The sequence below is a fragment of the Olea europaea genome, chromosome 4, assembly GCF_002742605.1.
Source record: "Olea europaea var. sylvestris chromosome 4, O_europaea_v1, whole genome shotgun sequence".
Taxonomy (NCBI): domain Eukaryota; kingdom Viridiplantae; phylum Streptophyta; class Magnoliopsida; order Lamiales; family Oleaceae; genus Olea; species Olea europaea.
Genome location: NC_036240.1, coordinates 17936009 through 17954589, shown reverse-complemented (window position 1 = coordinate 17954589; position 18581 = coordinate 17936009). Strand labels below are relative to the sequence as shown.

At 32.9% G+C, this 18581-nt stretch overlaps 2 long non-coding RNA genes across 5 annotated transcripts; both read right to left on the bottom strand.

The window, feature by feature from the left end:
• Window positions 1–1309: 1309 nt before the first annotated feature.
• On the bottom strand, window positions 1310–2692 carry LOC111393876. Its single transcript, XR_002702505.1, has 3 exons — window positions 1903–2692; window positions 1676–1772; window positions 1310–1586 (listed from the first exon to the last, which is right to left on the bottom strand). It is a non-coding gene; the product is annotated as an uncharacterized LOC111393876 (long non-coding RNA).
• A 10556-nt stretch (window positions 2693–13248) lies between these two features.
• LOC111394104 lies at window positions 13249–17094 on the bottom strand. 4 transcript variants are annotated; one of them, XR_002702553.1, is made up of 5 exons: window positions 16960–17094; window positions 16697–16860; window positions 15304–15486; window positions 14858–15159; window positions 13249–13894 (listed from the first exon to the last, which is right to left on the bottom strand). It is a non-coding gene; the product is annotated as an uncharacterized LOC111394104 (long non-coding RNA). The 4 variants fall into 4 exon arrangements; XR_002702551.1 differs by having other exon boundaries at window positions 14854–15159; window positions 15359–15486; XR_002702550.1 differs by having other exon boundaries at window positions 15359–15486.
• Between the last annotated feature and the right edge of the window lie 1487 nt (window positions 17095–18581).

Genomic DNA, 18581 nt, shown 5'->3' with positions numbered 1-18581 from the left:
AGGTTTTCAAAAGAATTTAGTGAAAAGAAATATAAGTGGAAAAAAAAAAAAGAAAAAGAAAAAGGATATCAAATTAGATACGCGGTCACCATTTAAATGGAAGTAGACTTTCTCCAACGATGGAAGACCAAAAGAGGTTCTTCAATAATGATCGTGATAGTATTACAGATCCCTGGGTTTCGGATATGACGGATAAAGAAAATTTACCGAATAGATCAGAACTTGAATGTTCTTCGAAAGCTGAAGATTTTATCCATGGAAATGAAAAAAAACCCGAAAATTCTGCTGTATCGTCTGTTTCTGCTTTAGATTTGTTTGAGACAGACACAAATGTATATACTGATAAAAATATAACAGAATGTGAATTGCTTGAGTTGGTAATGAGCTCTAAGGAGGTTAATTATCCCGTTGTCAAGGACATATGTATAGATGCTGGGATTCCAAAAGAGGAGACGACGGCAGGAGGTGGATTAACAGGTTCATGTTTGGAATATAGCAAAGAAGTTGCTGTTAATGAATTATGAATGTGGGATGGAAGGAGGAGGAGATGGAAAATCACTTGTTCCACTCGGGCCAAAATCTGCCTCGAAAATTTCTTTTGACAAGGATACCCCTAGAAAATGTGATCCAAAAGACTCATCCTGGTAGGTGTAATGCAGGGTGATGCAACTGGCAAGGTCAAGAGTGATCGTTCAGAGAACTTCAACCTATATGTCCCCGAGTCGTCGAGCCGGGCATCATCAGATCGCTTCTGACTTTATAAATTATTCGACATCTTTCACAAATCTAAGCATTAATGGATTGAAGAAGAGTAGATCGATTGCTTCTGTTGCAAGGAATCAAGTTGAAGATTCGGTAAATAGGAAGAAGAAATGAGGGTTTTGGTCCAAACTGCTCCATTGATCAACAGGTAAGAAGACAGTATAGTTAATTAGGTTTTTGTATTATCAAGAAACTAATTCAAGTGCTACAAGTTAAGAAAATATTTGAAAATTAGTTTAGGATTTATTTTCACCTTATATATAAAATTGGTGTGGATATATAGTGTTTAAATGAATTAATTCAATAAGGAAGAGCACAAAAAATTGTCTCTTGCACACAAAGAACTCTTCAAATATTACTGTATAAGCTCACAAAGATATGGACTATTTTTGGTACGGAGTGATATTAACTTAGATTCTTCACCATATTTTTTTGTGACTTTTTATTTCTAGTAGAAATTAGATAAATTAAAATTGATCTAAAATTCAATACAAAAAGAAAATAAAAAAAATGAAATAAAAAATAAATTAAAAATGAAAAATATAAAGGGAGAAAATATCGATTTTATTGTCATGATTTATGAACTCGAAAATATGATCAATATCAATCTATCAACAATGTTCGTACAAAAAAATCGTATATTCCAATGTTCATGAACTCGAAAATATGATCAATAGTATCAATCTATCAAAAATGTTCCTGCAAGAAAACCGGATATTCCAATTTTCATTCATCACCATCGTCCTCAGTGGTATTACCATCAGTACCAGATAAACTGCCTTCAACTTCAGAAAGAATGTACTCCCTCGATCGAATTTCGAAACCTAGATAAATAAAAGAAACCCTAAACCAAAAAATAAAAAATAAAAAAAACAGAACTAAAAAAAATAACTATGTTTTAATAAAATATTACCTTCTGGACCAGTTGCCCCAACAAACGTCACGTCCGCCAAGAACATTACATCCCGTGATTCTACATTGGCAATGTTCCGGATCACACCTTCAAAAACCTAAATCCAAAACCCCAGAAATTATTTAACTTGCAGTATGGAGAATTTACCGTAGAAGAAATCAGAATAACTAAAACCCTACAGTATTGCAATTTAGAAAGTAAAACCCTAGAAATTGGAAGTATTTTACCGTTTCTCTAGGAAGAAGACAGTGAGCAATTCTTTGTTTTGCCTCCAATCTCAAGTCGGAAATTAATTTCGTCTTAACTGCAGCCCACAATGGGCTGACTTCATGAAGGTCATCTAGCAAACTTTCACGTGGTAATTTGGACAAAATTTCATAAACGAAATACCCAGAAGTGACTACCCGTTCGACCGATTATTGATTATCATCGACATTTCTGGAATTTTCTTTGTCTTTATCATTTTCAGGATCTGGCTGGCCAGGCTCCTCGTTCTCTGCCATTTTGAATTTCTCTTGAAATGAGAGAGGCCTTCTTGGGAATCTTGGAAATCAGAAAGGCATTTTATTCGAAATTGTGGACGATTTTAATTTTCAAATAGGCGGGTCATTGGACCAGTGATAGCCGGTCCGGTGAAACATGAAAATCGAATACATGGAAAGCGGTACAAAACCTGGAAAACCATCCGGTCACGGTTTATCCGGGTTTCAAAAATAATATTTTCGTTAAAAAAATTTCTTGTATGAAGAAAGAATACTTTAATACCATTTCTCGCCTCCTATTAGCCACTAGAGTTCCAATCTCTTTGCTGAATCTCTTGTACAAGATTTCAGTTAATAAAAAAGAAAAAAATCTAAAATCAACCTTGAACAACACCATTATTTCAATAGATATATACAAATTGTACGTGTGATAGTGAAGAGAATAGAAGATGAAGCAGTCGGCAGATGATAGAAGTAGAAGACACGCAGCTGGAGAGAAGTAGAAGATGTGAAGAACAGAATAGATAAATTCATTTTGGAACTTTTGTTTTTAGGTTTTGGTTAATGGGCTATAGTATGTTTTGGCCCATTTATTTCACCACTTAAATTGATGAGGAAATTTTGCCCATCACTGTTTTTTAAAAATAATTTCATGAAATACTGTGCAATTAATTTTTTTCATTTTTTACTTCAAAAATATAGTCCTAGGCGTATCAATTATGAGCTGGTCAGGTGCCATCAAACATGCCCTTCCCAATTAACATTGATTTTCCTGTTTCCATTACATGAGTAACATGTTTTGTACGGGTATTTCGATAGAATGTTGCTGACTATGTTATTATTCAACATTACAGAAATCCCTTTTTTGCATAGCGCCGAACAAAAGGGTTGGCACTAGCATAAATGTCTTCTTCAAGAACGATGTTATCTCTGATCTTAACAAGCATTTAAACCAAGCACAGAAGGATATGTTCTCGCAGACTTGCTTCTGCCACTTCCTCAAGATGCACGATATTCGTTTGCATCACCAGACCATACACAAAATGCTACCGATGGAGGTGTTGCAGGTCACGACAAGATGTGGTTTAAAGTTGTAGGGAAACTCATCAGATTTTCGTTTAATGAGTTCTGCATGGTCACAAGGCTCAAATATGAAGAAGAAGTGAGGGTTTTGGTCCAAACTGCTCCATTGATCAACAGGTAAGAAGAGTAGAGTGTGGTCAATTAGGTTTTTGTATTATCAAGAAACTAATTCAAGTGCTACAAGGTAAGAAAATATTTGAAAATTAGTTTAGGATTTATTTTCACCTGATATATAAAATTGATATGGATATATAGTGTTTAAATGAATTAATTCAATAAGGACAATATTGGAAAATAAAATGGATGAAAATAGTAATTTTTTAAAATTTTAATATTTCAATAGGGATGTATATAGAGTGGGATGAATTTATAAAAATCATGGATGTAAATAGCCGTACCCTTAATTAACTATGTTTAGTAACATGTGTAATGTTAAGAGTTAATTGTTCCAATGGTCACTAAACTTATGTCCATATTTTTTATTGATCATTGAAATTTAAAATGTCGAGTTTTGATCACTGAACTTAGGTATATATAGATATATATATATATATTTTGCTCATTGAAATTTAAAATGTTGAGTTTTGACTACTGAACTTTAAAAATTATTGTACATTACTTGCTGAACTTTGAAAAATGCTGTACATTTTTCACTGTAAACTTGATATTTTTCAAAATTCAACAGCTATGCTGTAAGTAACGTACGACATATTCCAAAATTCAGTGGTCAAAACTCGATATTTTAAATTTTAGTGAGTAATCGAAAACATATGCCTAAGTTCAGTGAGCAATTAAAGACATGAACTTCAGTAACCAAAACTCGATATTTTAAATTATAGTGGCCAATTAAAGACATGAACTTAAGTTCAGCGACCATTGGAACAATTAACTCTAATATTAATCTTCTTATCTATCTAATCGAGAGAAAAGATTGAACATACTTATAGATTAATCGTTAAGCAATTTTTACGCGCAGGACGAAATGCATTTCCAATGTTCAAGTAGGCCACCAAACTCGTTGAGGGTTATAATGCATTACCCCAATGGAAAAATATTTAGTTTAAATTCTTAGTAATAATATATTAGCACTTCTAATAGTTGGTATAGTGAAATTTAAATGGTTTGAGAGATTATTTTGTTTAGTGATAGTTTTTTTAGCAATATTATTTAATTTAATTTTATTACTTTATTTATCGATTGAATTTTAATTAGTAAATTAAATTTATTAAAATAATTTATTTTTAAATTTTTTCGATTGTAAAAATATTTATAAACAAATGCATAGAAACGTTAGTAGTAGCTTAATTCTAAACAAAATAAGAAGTTTTTTTGATTTCAAAATTGATACATTTGTTGACTTGAAGACAAAAATTGAGAAGACCGGAGCTGGTGGGAGGGGTCACATCTCAACAAACAATTGGACGGATGCTCGAAAGTTGATACCTTCATACAGTAAATGGCCGGTGGTCCACAAATTTCCCTTCTTCTTTCTTTTTCTTTTTCTTTTCTTCTTTTTTATTTATTTATTTATTTATTTTTTTTGGCTTCAACGGTCAAGATGTACTTGTATTTCTTTTTCTTGCTATTGACGTCATAATATTTTCTTTTCAAAAAGAATGAAAACTTTTAATTATTGAACACTTTACCTTCAATATTTTTTAAGTCCTATTTGAGCCTCATTTTTTCGCATTCTTTTTTATTGTTTTTTCTACAGTATTTATTTACAACCATACTTTTTTATTAAAATAATATTACATGCAAATTTAAAAAAATATTCTTATCTTTCAACCATACATTTCCCATCAATTTACCAATCCATAATACAATATATTTGAGCCTTAATAAAATAAAATTTCAATGGAATAATTAGGATTTATTTGACATTATTTTTGTAAAGTTTAATTGCTTTTGAGATTGATAATTTTCTGAAAGTATTTTGCTTGATTGGAAGAAATTGCATAAAGTAATTTTTTCAAGAAATTCATCTATAAGAAGCGTAACGAGCCTTTAGATTTTCAATTGATGTTCTTTTGCTTTTCCTAAACGCGCTTTTGAGTTCACAAAAAGCTGTGCCAAATAAGTAATTTGTACTCTCTTCTAAAAATGCTATTATTCATGTAATATCTTGATAATTATTACTTTATGTAGCCAACTTCCACCACGTTTTTCCATTTTGTTTGGAGTCTCCTCGGGGGGAACCTACTTTTGGTGCTCACTTTTTCCAACTTAATTGATATTTCTACTTTATAGTTTACATCACAGACCCCGAAATGAAACATACGTCAAAATGTAAAGCAAAGGTATGCTAGCCCAATAAATTCCTAATAGAATTATATTAGTCTTAAATTCTGAAATGTGATGAAGGATGAGTTCTAATTTGTTTTTCTCTTTTTTTGAAATTGCAAAATATGTTGATTGCACAAACGAATTTTATAAAAATTATAAAAATTCTAGTAGACTACTGCTTCAATCAAAAAGCTCCATTGAACCATTAATTTCATACTTATTTATGACTTAACTGTCCCGTTGATTCAAAATATGTTAACATTTTAAAAAGCATAAAGCGTCACTGAATTTGAAGGCCAAATTTCAAAATTTATTAGTCTAAACAAGCCTAGGAGTAAAAATATGTTTCTTACTTTAAAAATTCTTATAAATTTTTAGTCGTTCTAAAAATTATTTATTACTTAAATAATGCATATCAAATATCTAAAGTTACAAAATACTATATTTACTTAATAATTTTTACAATTACTCAATTATACAATTTTCAAATTTTCTAAATACAAAAACTTTACTATTTTTCATAGTTTACACTTCTACGTGTTTTCATTTTTCTATATTTTTGTACAAATAAAGTCATTTAAAAACTTTAAAGTAAAATAAAATGCTTTTAGATTAAAAAAAAAAAGAATTAATAAATGACACTCATTGCCTAGGCGTCGTTTTGTTTGCTCATTTTTTTAGAATACTAGTCTTTTGCCCGTCCGATGCACAGGCCATGTTATTTTTAAGGTAATGTTAGCACGTTGAAATATTGAAAAATAGCTTAATAGAGGCTCTTGCACATGCATATATAAAAAATAATTCTACTTTCTAAATTGAAAATTTCAGAAATCACTTCCATTTAAAGCCCATGTTATTCTATTCTTAACAGTTATAATGTCTGTTTTCATCTGAGTTAGAGCTTTACTTCCAAAAAAAAAAAAAAAAAAAAAAAAAAAAAGAAGACAGAACATACGATTTTAAGTCAACACGTGTTCTCAACTCTCTCTTTCTCACACATTTTCAACTCACAGAGACACATGATAATATAGAAGAATGCAAACCATTTTGTATAGGATTAGAAAATCTAAAATCTGAAAACGGAAATGGGAGGCCCGAGCCTGGAAGTGTTGGAACTTAGAAAATAAAAGAAGAAGAATAGCCTTTTATATAGATTGTAGACACGGAAGATTCTTAAAGTGATAAAGTCAAAAGTTAATTAATTAAAGAATAAGAATTGTTTGTCAATTTGTCTGTTTGTGGTATGTGATTTAAACTTTAAAGCACGAATAGATTATAGATATTATCTCATCTCATGTTTATCTTTTAAAGTCATTATTTTTATATTGTTTAAATTATTTTGATTGATTTTCACAAAATACAAAAAAGAAACAACTGCAATAACTGTAAAGTAAATAAAAAATATTTAAAAAATGTATACTTGTACGGTAGTAACTTATATTTTATAACTTGGACCATTTTTTTATATATATTTGTCATTAATATTATATTGATTATTGAGTATAAGTTTTTTAAAAATCAAAATTTTCTTAGATTTTGATTGTCAACATGCTTAATTGAATTATTTTTCAATTTCAAAAATGCAGTAAATTTATCATTATCAAAGCATAGACGCTGTCCTGGTCCAACGAACATGTAGGAAAAGCAAATTGCAAGAGCTTAATATAGTCCCTCGTCACTTGTAAGTAAATGCCCTCGTCTCTCCACTTGGGGCCTTGCCAGCAAAATATTGAATTATTTAATTAATTATTGTTGAAATGTTGCATTGTCGGCTTAATAACTTATTTTTGCCTTGTTAGCATGTTGCCTTGTCGGTTTAATGATTTTTGTTGTTGTCTTGTTGGTTTAATGGTTGTTGTTGTTGCCTTATCAATTTAGTGAATTATTTTTTTATTTTCGCTAGAATAATATCATTGATGATTGATTTTTTCTTTTTTACCTTTTTTTTTGCAATTGTAAGAATTGAAAATGGAAGGTCAATCTCTTCTAGAGAAGAATAAGAACTTGTTTTCATTCTTCCAAAGGGCTAGTCGACCTACTGAAAGTACAACTTTTGATGGACTAACTGAAGATCTACCTTCATTTCCTTAGGAAATTGAACGTCATTCATCCTCAAATATTAGCATTGAACGAGAACCGGGAAAAAGAAAGCAAATACTATAATTTCCTTTTAATCTGCGGGATGAAATTAGAGTGTCATATCTAAAGGCTGGGTCTTATCAACCAAGACTTGTTGAGTATCCTAGAACACAAGGAAAAACTCAATCTCGTGCTTTCAGGCAAAATGGTTCAACTAGTTTCCTTGGTTAGAATATTCATCTACAACAGATAGAGCATATTGCTTTTATTGTTATCTTTTCCGAAATGATGGAAATCTATCAAATTGTTTGGCATTGGTAACTTCTGGATATAACCAGTGGAAGAGGGTTAATGATGAAGCAAAATGTGTATTTCTTACTCATTTGCGATCATCGGAACATAATATGTGTGAGAGAAGAGCTAAAGATTTAATGAAACCGTCTCAATATATTGATAAAGTGATACATACCATATCGAATGAAGAAGTTGAGAAACGTCGTCTACGTTTAAAGACTTCAATTCGAAGTGCATGTTGGCTAGCATTTCCAAGTTGTTCCTTTAGAGGTCATGATGAATCTTCATCTTCATTAAATCGCGGGAATTTTATTGCAATGATAAAAATTTTGGTAGAAACAAATACAGAAATTGATAAAGTTGTGTTGAAAAATGCTCCAAAAAATTCCCAATACATTGGTCCCGAGTATCCAAAAAGAAATTTTACACATAATGGAGAATAGAGTAAGAAGGATGATTCGTGAAAAAGTTGGGGATGGATACTTTTGTATTCTTGTTGATGAAGCACAAGATGTATCTAAGAGAGAACAAATTGCTATTATTTTTGAGGTTTGTGAATGGTCAGGGTATTGTGAATAGATAATACTTCCTTTTGGGTAGGAAAGAAACCACATACAAACCAAATAATAATATTCTTCACACTCCAATAGCTAACACACAACAAATATATATATAGGCTCCTAATAACTAATTGTAGCTTAGTGGCTACTAACCACCCACTTAGTGGCTATTAACGACTCACACACTTTTGGAGCATGTTCCCATGTTGACATGATGAGGTGTCTTTGCTGGTCATTATGCGTCTATCAAAACACCATCCAAACCCATCCCAACCACTAGATCTGGTTTGTCGCTACAATCGTCATTAATTTCACCACCGCAACTCTCGGTGATTCACGAAAGGTTGGATCTTCGCCGTGTCATCTTCTCTTTGTTACAGTAGCACCGACAACGGTGCTCCGGGTGGTGGTCCTGAAGGAGAAAATTTCAAATCGAGCTGTTGTGCTTCTGCCTGAGTGAGCCGGTGAACGACCGTCACCATGAGCACGACAGTGGATTGTTGATGTGGGTGGTGGTCCGACAGTGGACGGTGGTCTTCGATGACGAGCGTTCCTCAACGTCGATGGCAGTTAACGAATAGGGTAGCGAGAGAGAGGGAAGAGAATGGAAAGAAGGAAAATGATTTTTAGCCTATTTAGGGTTTGTAGATATATATTTTTAATTATTAATTTCATACCTGAATTTTGATTAAATAATCTTTGCACCTGACTTTTGCAGAAGGACGTTTAAATACTTGTATTTGTGTAATTTCCACAATAAACAAATTGTGGGTCTTACCCGACTTGAATTAAGATATATGTCACCCAATTTTGAATGGGAGTACATTCAAGTCATTTGTCTTCAATTTGGTACGATCAAGTCATCCAACTTTAATTTGCTCATAGATCTAAGAGCTGTCAATTCAACTGACGAAATATCCTACCTGAATATTAAAAACAATGTAAAACTGACATGTAAAAATATTTGAAGAAGTGTGATGTGGATATATACAATAGTCATAAATTAGTTGCTTTCCATATTTGAATATTACATTAGTTAAATTGATGGAAAAATTAATAGAATAACTAAAATTTCTAGTATATCCAAAGTTGAGTGACTTGATTTGCTCCAAATTGAAAATGATGTTAAAGAAGATAATTTTTTATATCCTTATTCTTAAACAAATAAACAATCAAATATGTATAAAAAGCAAATGTCAATTTCTTCATCCCATCCTTTTTTAAAGAAAAATAAGTTGATATATATCGAAAAAGAGGACATACATATACACGCACGCATTATATAGTATATAGTCGCTTTCTTGATGAGACGCCTTTCTAATAATAAATACAAATAAAATTGGGAACGACATTTCCCAATTTAGGTCTAAAATTAAAATTTATGTTACACATTTGAAGTTACCGTCGTGCCAAGTAATAGATGAATACCACCTAGCTCAGGACAAATAAATATTTTTGGAGTGAACAAATTATAAATATATTTATAGGTTGTCATTTCTAGAATTATATTTTAGTTGAATTGGAATATTGATGAAAAAAGGAAGAGAAATTTAAATGTAAAGTTTTTAAAATAATTTTTCGTAAATAATGACTTTTTCTTTATAGAACACCTACTAGTAATGTTTTATTCTTAAATAGCACTTAAGTTTCGTTTAATTTTTCACTAATTTAACTTTCAAGTTGTTTAACACTTAAATCCTTATAGACAAAAGTAGCATACAAAATACGTTAAAATTAAAAATCTTACGTGCCATTTTTCCCAGTTAAAAAAAATTTTAAAGGGAAAAAAAAAAAAAAAAAAACATCTTTCTCATCCCAACCCCCACACCAGCAACACGCCAAATGATTTATATGACAATGAATGTAAATATCAGATATATGGATTTTTACTCATGAGTTTTTATATGTATGTATTGTTGGAAAAATGAGTGAACTGGCTCACTTTGATAAAATTTTCGGTGGGACTCGTTGGTCCAATTTGGAAGATCAAAGTTAATCATTGTTCTCCTCCGTGATGGCATCGAAACCATATATTTATTTGTCAAAATTGATTAATGGATGAATGAGAAATTGGAGCTCAAAGATGACCATTGGAAGATGGTTTATGTTGGAAAATGAGTCTAGTTCCACATAGGAAAATGAAGAAAGTATTAACCACTTTATATAGGATTGCACATTGGAATGATGTAATTATGTGTAGCATAGAGGCTCTCTCCACGTGTGTGCGCCGGGAGGGTGCAAATCACTGACCGAAATTGCCTTCGGATCTTGAACTTGTGTGCGGGCGCGACCTGCGTACACGAATGTCGAACCGAACGGAGAAAAAATTGGCCCATTTGGAGTGTCCACGTTTTGCAATTTTTTGCTTTCTTCAACTGACCTTTGAGTTTCCCTGAAACTGTCAAAACTCCCATAAACTGAAACAACTCCATTGTTTATTGTTATGGAATTAATAGGCATATTTAAACTTATGTAAATAGCCATTTTCCAGCAATTCCAGTACATACAAAAATCACATGAAAATAGAAGAAAAACATTTTGCATATTTTCTTCCTGTCTACATCTCGATTTCTGTTCAGTATAATTTTGTGGTGATATTATTCGAACACAAACTCAATTCGCCGGAGTAGTTTCTGTGGTACTCAGATTCTGCTGGTTTTGCCGTTGTATCTTGAGAAATAGACGCTCGGGCTAGACCTCAAGCACTTACGATGAGGGAGCGAATATTTTTTAAAGAAACTATGTTTACACAGGCCTCGGGTTAAAAGTTTATTTCCAAATTTATATGCTTCCAGTTTAAATATGTATGCTTTAATTATTTGCAGAATTATAAGTCTTCCAGATTTAATTTAACATGCTTTCAGATTTTATTTAGCTTTCTGAAATTTATACTGCTTTTATGTTTTTGCAAATTATATAATTTACCATTCTTATTCAAGTAGTTTAATTTGTTTTAATCAGATAATATTTTGTATATACGAACCGGGATATGAAATCGTGTTTGTGAAAATTCAAGTTCTGTGTTATTTAAATTATTTTATGAAAATAAACAGTTTGTCCAAAATCTGTGTTGTTTAAGTTATCATAAAGTGTGAAAATTCTGTTGTTACGTCATTGTCATATACGGTGAGCTAACTAGCATATACGGCAAACTGACAAATACGGTGAGTTGCACTGCCATATACGGTAAGTGTGAATTCGGTGTCTAAAATACAAATACGATATATGAGAACCCGATTCCACTCCATACACTACCGATTAAATTTACCAACATGTATGACAAAAGAGAAAGAAGAAAAACTGTAAACAAAAAAAAGAAGGTAACATATACACGTACAGAATTTTATCGCAACTTGTTAAATTGAAAAATATTCGTCAATTTTTAAATATAATATGTGAACACTGTTAAGAGGTCAACACTATCATTCTAGCTTATGATCATTAAAGAAAAGATATTATTTCAATTTTCAAACCTAATTTTAAACTAGATTTAAGAAAGAATTACCACCTAAGAGTATGCATCCTCAAGTCCCTCTTCAATGAGACAAATAAACAATGCATTTCGAATTTGTATATTGTGATATTATGAAGTCGTAATGTCATTGCAATTTAAATATTCTTGGAATTAAAAATTTGGAAATTATGTCGTTTTTGTAATATATTTCGTTTTAACTTTAAATAATTGTGTTTGTTATTTTTTTATTTTTTTGTATTCTTATTTTGATTAATTCATTAATTATTAAATTTTACATTTAAAAAATTTATTCTAAAGGAACAACAACAACAACAATAATTTATTGCATTATCACTTTGCATCATTTTGCTATGGTGCAACATTATTCACTTGGTACCATTTTGTATCAAAACGGTGCAAAGTTTGGTGTTGCATTGGAGTAATTTTGCAGCATTTTTGGTGCAATTTGATGTTTTGGTGTCTCTATTGGAGATGGCCTTAACATCCACATAGGAATGCTATTTGTGTTTAACAGGCACATCTTCAAATATTGTTAGTAAATTAGATGGAACGACCTTCTGTGAAACCAAACTAAAGCGTAATGAATTGAGCCACAAGAAATAAAGTACAACAACAATTGACAATTGGGTCAAAGTTACAGTGACCACAGATGTAATTACCTCATGTGTTAATGTACATGCTTGATGACTTAGGGGAATTGGGAGCTTATGGAAAGATTTGATTTTTAACGGTAGAGATATCTTGGAAGTAGGAATCGGCTTCTTGATCTTGCTTTGTATTTCAATTGATATTTTTAGTGTTGTATATGGACAGATTTATTGGTGACTTATGGACACATAGTCTAATACATAGATGTCCGTAGGGGAGGGCAGGCTGGGCTATCTCCATAAGTCTAATACATAGATGTCCGTCGGGGAGGGCAGGCTTGGGCTATAGCCCAGCCCTTCCTCAGCCCATATGCAATGGAAATGTAAATAAAAAAAGCTAATTCAACCCAACTGCAAGGTAGAATTGAAAAGAAAAATAGTCCAGTCCAGCCAAGCCAACTACAGTCCGAGCCCATCCATTGTCCAATTACCCAAACTTATTAAAGATACTAAAAATTTACATATTCGTTTCATGCATATTCATGCCCTACAAACTTCTTGTCAATTTAGGTACTTTAGTTCATGTATGTTTGACTAAATTTAAATAGTTCACTTATAATTAAATAAGTAAATTTTATAATGATATTTTTATTAATTAAAGTGAAAAATAAATGATTCATTTCAATTTATTTTTGTTGAAATTTCAACTAGTTAATGATCATGTAATAAGATTTTAAACTACGTACAATATAAAATACAAATGTAGAATACTGAGAAGAACCGATAATTATTTTTCAGATAAACATCCTTCTGCTCGGGATGCTCGCCAATGATGCATCGAGGCAGCGTGTCTCTCCTCGCCTCGCGGGTATCTAATAGGAAGATAGTCTCATATGCAGTGATGTTGTTGACCATCTCTAATGGAAAATGTCGATCACAGTCTTCTTATGATGACACCATACCACGCTCTCAAGGATGTAGACTAGTCCTAGCTTCTGTCTGTTCAACATCTTATCACACCCCTTGATTGCTCTGATCAGCTGCGATAGAAGCATCATTCCTTGTCCCTAGAAATAAGCATCGTGCAATCTGTTGCTTCTCTGAGTACCTTCACGAGTTGTTTCATCGCTCGCAATCTTTAGTCCGATCAATAGAGCAAACTCTAACAAGGACCGACATAATAATACATCAATGATCTGCCCAAAGTAATGCACCTTCCTTATCTGATACAGGGGCCAGAGGAAGAAGTGTCAAAGAATATCTGCGTGCTGATCATCCAGTAGTTCTAATATGATAGTGAAACTGTCAAAGCTGCTATTCCAAGTAGCTTTCCCCGCATCTGCCTCAACAACGCTTCTAGATGGTAATCTATCCTGCAAAAATTCAAATGGTAACACATTGTACATGGGATAATGAAATAAAGAATAATAACAGAAAATTAGGTGAACTGAATTGTAACTACTATACACAACACATAGATTCATTTTACATCAATACTAATAAAAAAACTAAATAAATTAGAGGTAAATTGTTTTTTTTTTTTTTTAAAAAGTCACTATGAAGTTTTTAATTGAAATTGAAATAATTAAAAATAAAAATAAATATTATTTAATTAATATTAAAAAAGTACGTTTTATCCAAAACAAAAATTTCACTTTTTTTAAGGCGTTCAAAGGCCAATGTGAAAAAATGGCCGGGTCAACCGACCATTTCCACTTATTTCCTTTTATTTCCTCCATAATAAAAAGGAAATAAATAGACATGAGAAGAAAATCTCAGAACCCTAACTCTGACCCTTAATTTTGTAACACCCCTAATCTGGATACAAGAAGGAAATTCCAATCTCTAATTTCCAAATTAGAGCTGGAGTCCACAATTCATTAAAGTGTAGCATGTAAATCCCCAATCTATTTGTTTCACAGTTTTGTCCTTTATCTTTCATTTTTATGGTAACGATCCCCATTAAAAGTCAACCAGGAGCTTAGGTTTCATAAATCTTCTTTATAAGTACGACTACACTCCTGTTGATGTAGATTAAAATCAATTTTTAGTAATTTTTTAATAAACTAATAAGGTGAATGTGCGTTGCACGTTAGTTGATTAGTTAATGTTAGAAATAAGTGTGTGTAAATTTTCAAGAAATTCATTTGTAAATGTGAAAGACATTTTGAAACTGGTTTGAAAAAAAAGAACATCTTGTTTATAAACAATGAAGTATTGAGATAAGAACTAATGATATCAACGAACAAACACGTTATTACCACATATTAAGAAGCAATACATTAAATTCAATAAAAAAAATATGGCCTATACAAAGTTTGTTGTTGTTTACCTACTTGGCATATTTTTCGAAGTTCTCATTTCTAACCACCCTAATTTATTCCATGGCTATGGCACAAAGCAGATAGATAGACTTGTCGATAACATTCATCAAAATAGCTTTTAAGTAAGGCATAACAGCATGTCTGCATCACAGTATTTTCAGAGGTGCTTTTATAAATGCAGTTTAACAGACTCGTTATACAAGCAAAGAAATATAAAAATAACACTTAATAATTACAGAATAGTGTACTTGGAGTGAATTGGCAATTGAAGCTAAAGCACTGAGGGTTCCCTCTTGCACCATTTGTTTGGAGTTCTGAAATTTATGTAACAAAACAGTTTATTGGAGAAACATGGTTGTGTGTTCAACACATTGGTATAAACTTCCATGTATATTTGTACAAAAATATTTTATTTTCTTTCTCAATTGTACCTATAGAAGTAGAAGCAATTTGCGTACCATTCTAAGTAAGGTGTTAAAGTTTCTAGTGTATAATTTTCAGTCTGGAACTCACCCAACCTCCCATGTCAAAACAAGATCACATGCGCACAAGAATATAATTTTATATTTATAACGTATCAAGGGTAAGCACTTCATAAGAGCATTTGTTCCAATCGCATCTTGTAGAATCATCTCAGAAGGCTGTATAAAACATTGAAACAATTACCAAAAGCATTCATATGACCTCAACAATTCACCCCACCTTCATGTGCATTCATATGACCTCAACAATGGTAAACTCAATGAGATGCAAAAAGCATAAAATCAACTTTTAGACACCATTAAAAATGGAGAAGAAAAACGAAAAAACAGAGAGAAAGAGAACGCAATAGAAGAGCAGCACAACCGGTAGAAGGAAAAGGGTACAAAATGATAGTGTTAGTTACTAAAGAGAAAAAGGGAAAGAATTAGCTTGTTAACATTTTCAAAAGAAAGAGAGCTACTATTCAATTACTATTCTTGCCTACTTAAAAATAAGACGACAAATGACAATAAGAACATCGATCAAGTGGGTTATGCAGCAAATAAGAAGTAATTTTACAAATAATAATATTATATATAAGTTAAACAAACTTTCACAACTATATCATCAATGTGCACATGGCAAATGGGAAAACGTCTCCCAACTATCTCACATCGAGAAAATGTTCTCATCACCTGAAAATTATGACAAGCCATGCTGTGGCAAAAGAATTAATGTTTAAAAGTTAAATGGTAAATTCTAGGAATATAAAAGGACTGCAACTTGTAGTTATTTTCCTACATCGAAGCAAAAGCCCAATAATGTTAATGGTTTCTAAAAGCCTTTCTAATTTCTCCTTACAAGTTTGAATCTCCACAGTGCCTTAAAAGTGTTATTGTTTCCTAACACGTTGTACCGATCATGAAAACTGTGCAAGAGTTGAGTGATAATTTGCACATCCCTCACCTTGAGGAGAAAATCAAGAACAGCTAACTTATTTTTAGGGACGGATTTAGGATTGGATCCAAGACCGGGCTACAAAATTTCAAACCGGGCTACTAAGTGAAAAAAAAATTTTACACATAAAAAACTGATTTTTTACCAAATAAAAATAAAAAATACCTTAAAAAAAAGGCTCTTGGGCCTGAGTGTTGGGGGGGGGGGGCTGCAGCCCAGCCCAGCCCCCCTAAATCCGTCTCTGCTTATTTTGATAGAAAAAAATTATATATAGTAGCTTTATAATTTGGGGAGTCGGGAAATCAATTTTCCTGCTAGACATTAATTACTACTTATGAACACAAATTATTAAATAATTTTTTAACATTGAAGTATTACAAATAACAGACGATCCAAATCCCAAAATAACATGAAGAAATGCAAAAGACTAACCTCTTTCAGTTCTGCTGAGGTTAAAATATCAAAATCTATTGGCGTTCGTGATGTGATCCAGGCTTGGCACGAAATCTTCAATTATTTGGTGATGGATGGAGGTCGGTTAACGTCCAGACTTAAGCTCATTGGAGGCTGCCTTTTGGGCTGAAAGAAAGAGGAAACTGAAGCAATTCATACCCACATAAACGGTTAATTTGGAGCTACTCTTGGCTGAATTTAATATATATATATATATATATGATGCTACCAAAAAATAGTACCTGAAAGATCTCGAACTCGGTGATTGAACTCCGAACTTTGATGAACACGAACGACCTTCGAATACCTGCAACAAAGGCAACGAGGTGTGTGCTCGTCGCCCATCCGATGCTTAAGTCAGATAGGAAATTTAGCGCGTGAGGCTATAAACAGAAAATAATAAAAAACGTACCTCAAGAATGAGCTCAGGTTGTATATTTATAGGTATTAATGATAGAGTCCTAGAAGAACTTATCCTTTTGTGGTCCTTATCCTCGTAGGATAAAGACTTAGTGTTTCATTCCAAGAGTTCAAACATTGTTGGAGTCGAAGAAGGAGTCAAACAGGGTAAGGATTGTGGCTTAAGTATAAGTGCACTCATAGGTCGTTAAGAAGTGCGTGGCGAGTTAACATACAAATCCCGACCTCAAAGGCCCGACCTTGATTTGGTAGTTTTGGGTGATGTCAAGGTCGGGATCAAGGGATTGAGTTCGGGATTACAAGATCTGGGGTCATCACAGGCCCCCGTGCATCAAGGTCATAGATTTTCGTCCAAGCATGATCTACGAGTAAAGATGTAAAGGCATAGATGTCCAGACGTCTTTCCACGTGTCAGGCGTTCAACTAGATGTTAGAGAACAACCTCAGATGGTTGCCACGTGCAATGTCAAGTCACGATCTTGGATGGACGCCACGTGTCTTCGTTCAAAGGCCTGGATTAATAGACCATTGACCTACCAAAGACCCTTATAAATAGTCACCACATTTCACTTTCACTTTTCACTTTTCACTCTCCAGTGAAAGAAAGCTCGAGCTCGGGGATAGTGGATTGGTAAGCGATCATCCAAAAAAGGTAAGAGTTCGGGCCTTTAAGTTTTAATTATTTGATTCAGTATTATGTCGAGTAGTAGTAGCAATAATACAGGGTCGAGTAAGAGTGATAGTAGCTGTCCATCCAGAGCCTCGAACTATAGTGATAAACCCGAGGACGTTAGGTACATCTCTGATCCCCATGGCCATTCCTGTTAGTTCTCATACTGACGACTTGGTCTACCCTAAAGAACCGACCAAATATAAGGAATATGTGATTATTAAGATAGCGAGAGAGTACGGGGTTATGCCCATTTGTGATGTGAGACCCCTAGGGTCTACTAAGACCGTGTTAGGACCTCGAGAGGGAGAGATGAACTTTTCTAGAGACGCTCTTAAGGCTGGGCTTAGGTGGCCCCTTCACCCATTCTTCATCCATTTCTTGACCTCGTACTATTTATGCCCTGGCCAACTAGCCCCGAACGGTTGGAGGTTGTTGGTATACTTCTTTATATTATGTAGGTGTCTCGAGATCGAGCCTAGACATGATCTCTTACGAATGCTCTCTGATATGAAATTCTTCCTGGGGTATAATTGTTTCGTTCACTTATCAACCAAGGGGGGTTTAGAACACCTGAAACACTGAGCTCTCTTCGAGGTTGGAAGGAAAGATTCTTTTTTGTGAGGCCTCAGGACCCCGACCATCCTTTTAGCCCGAAGTGAAAATTTCCTAATAAGGATAGGTTTAAAGAAGGTCAGGACTATTTCGAGGTTTTAGAGAGTGATAGGCTAAGGTTAGTGAATCACGATCCTTTAGCAGAGAAGATCGACTATT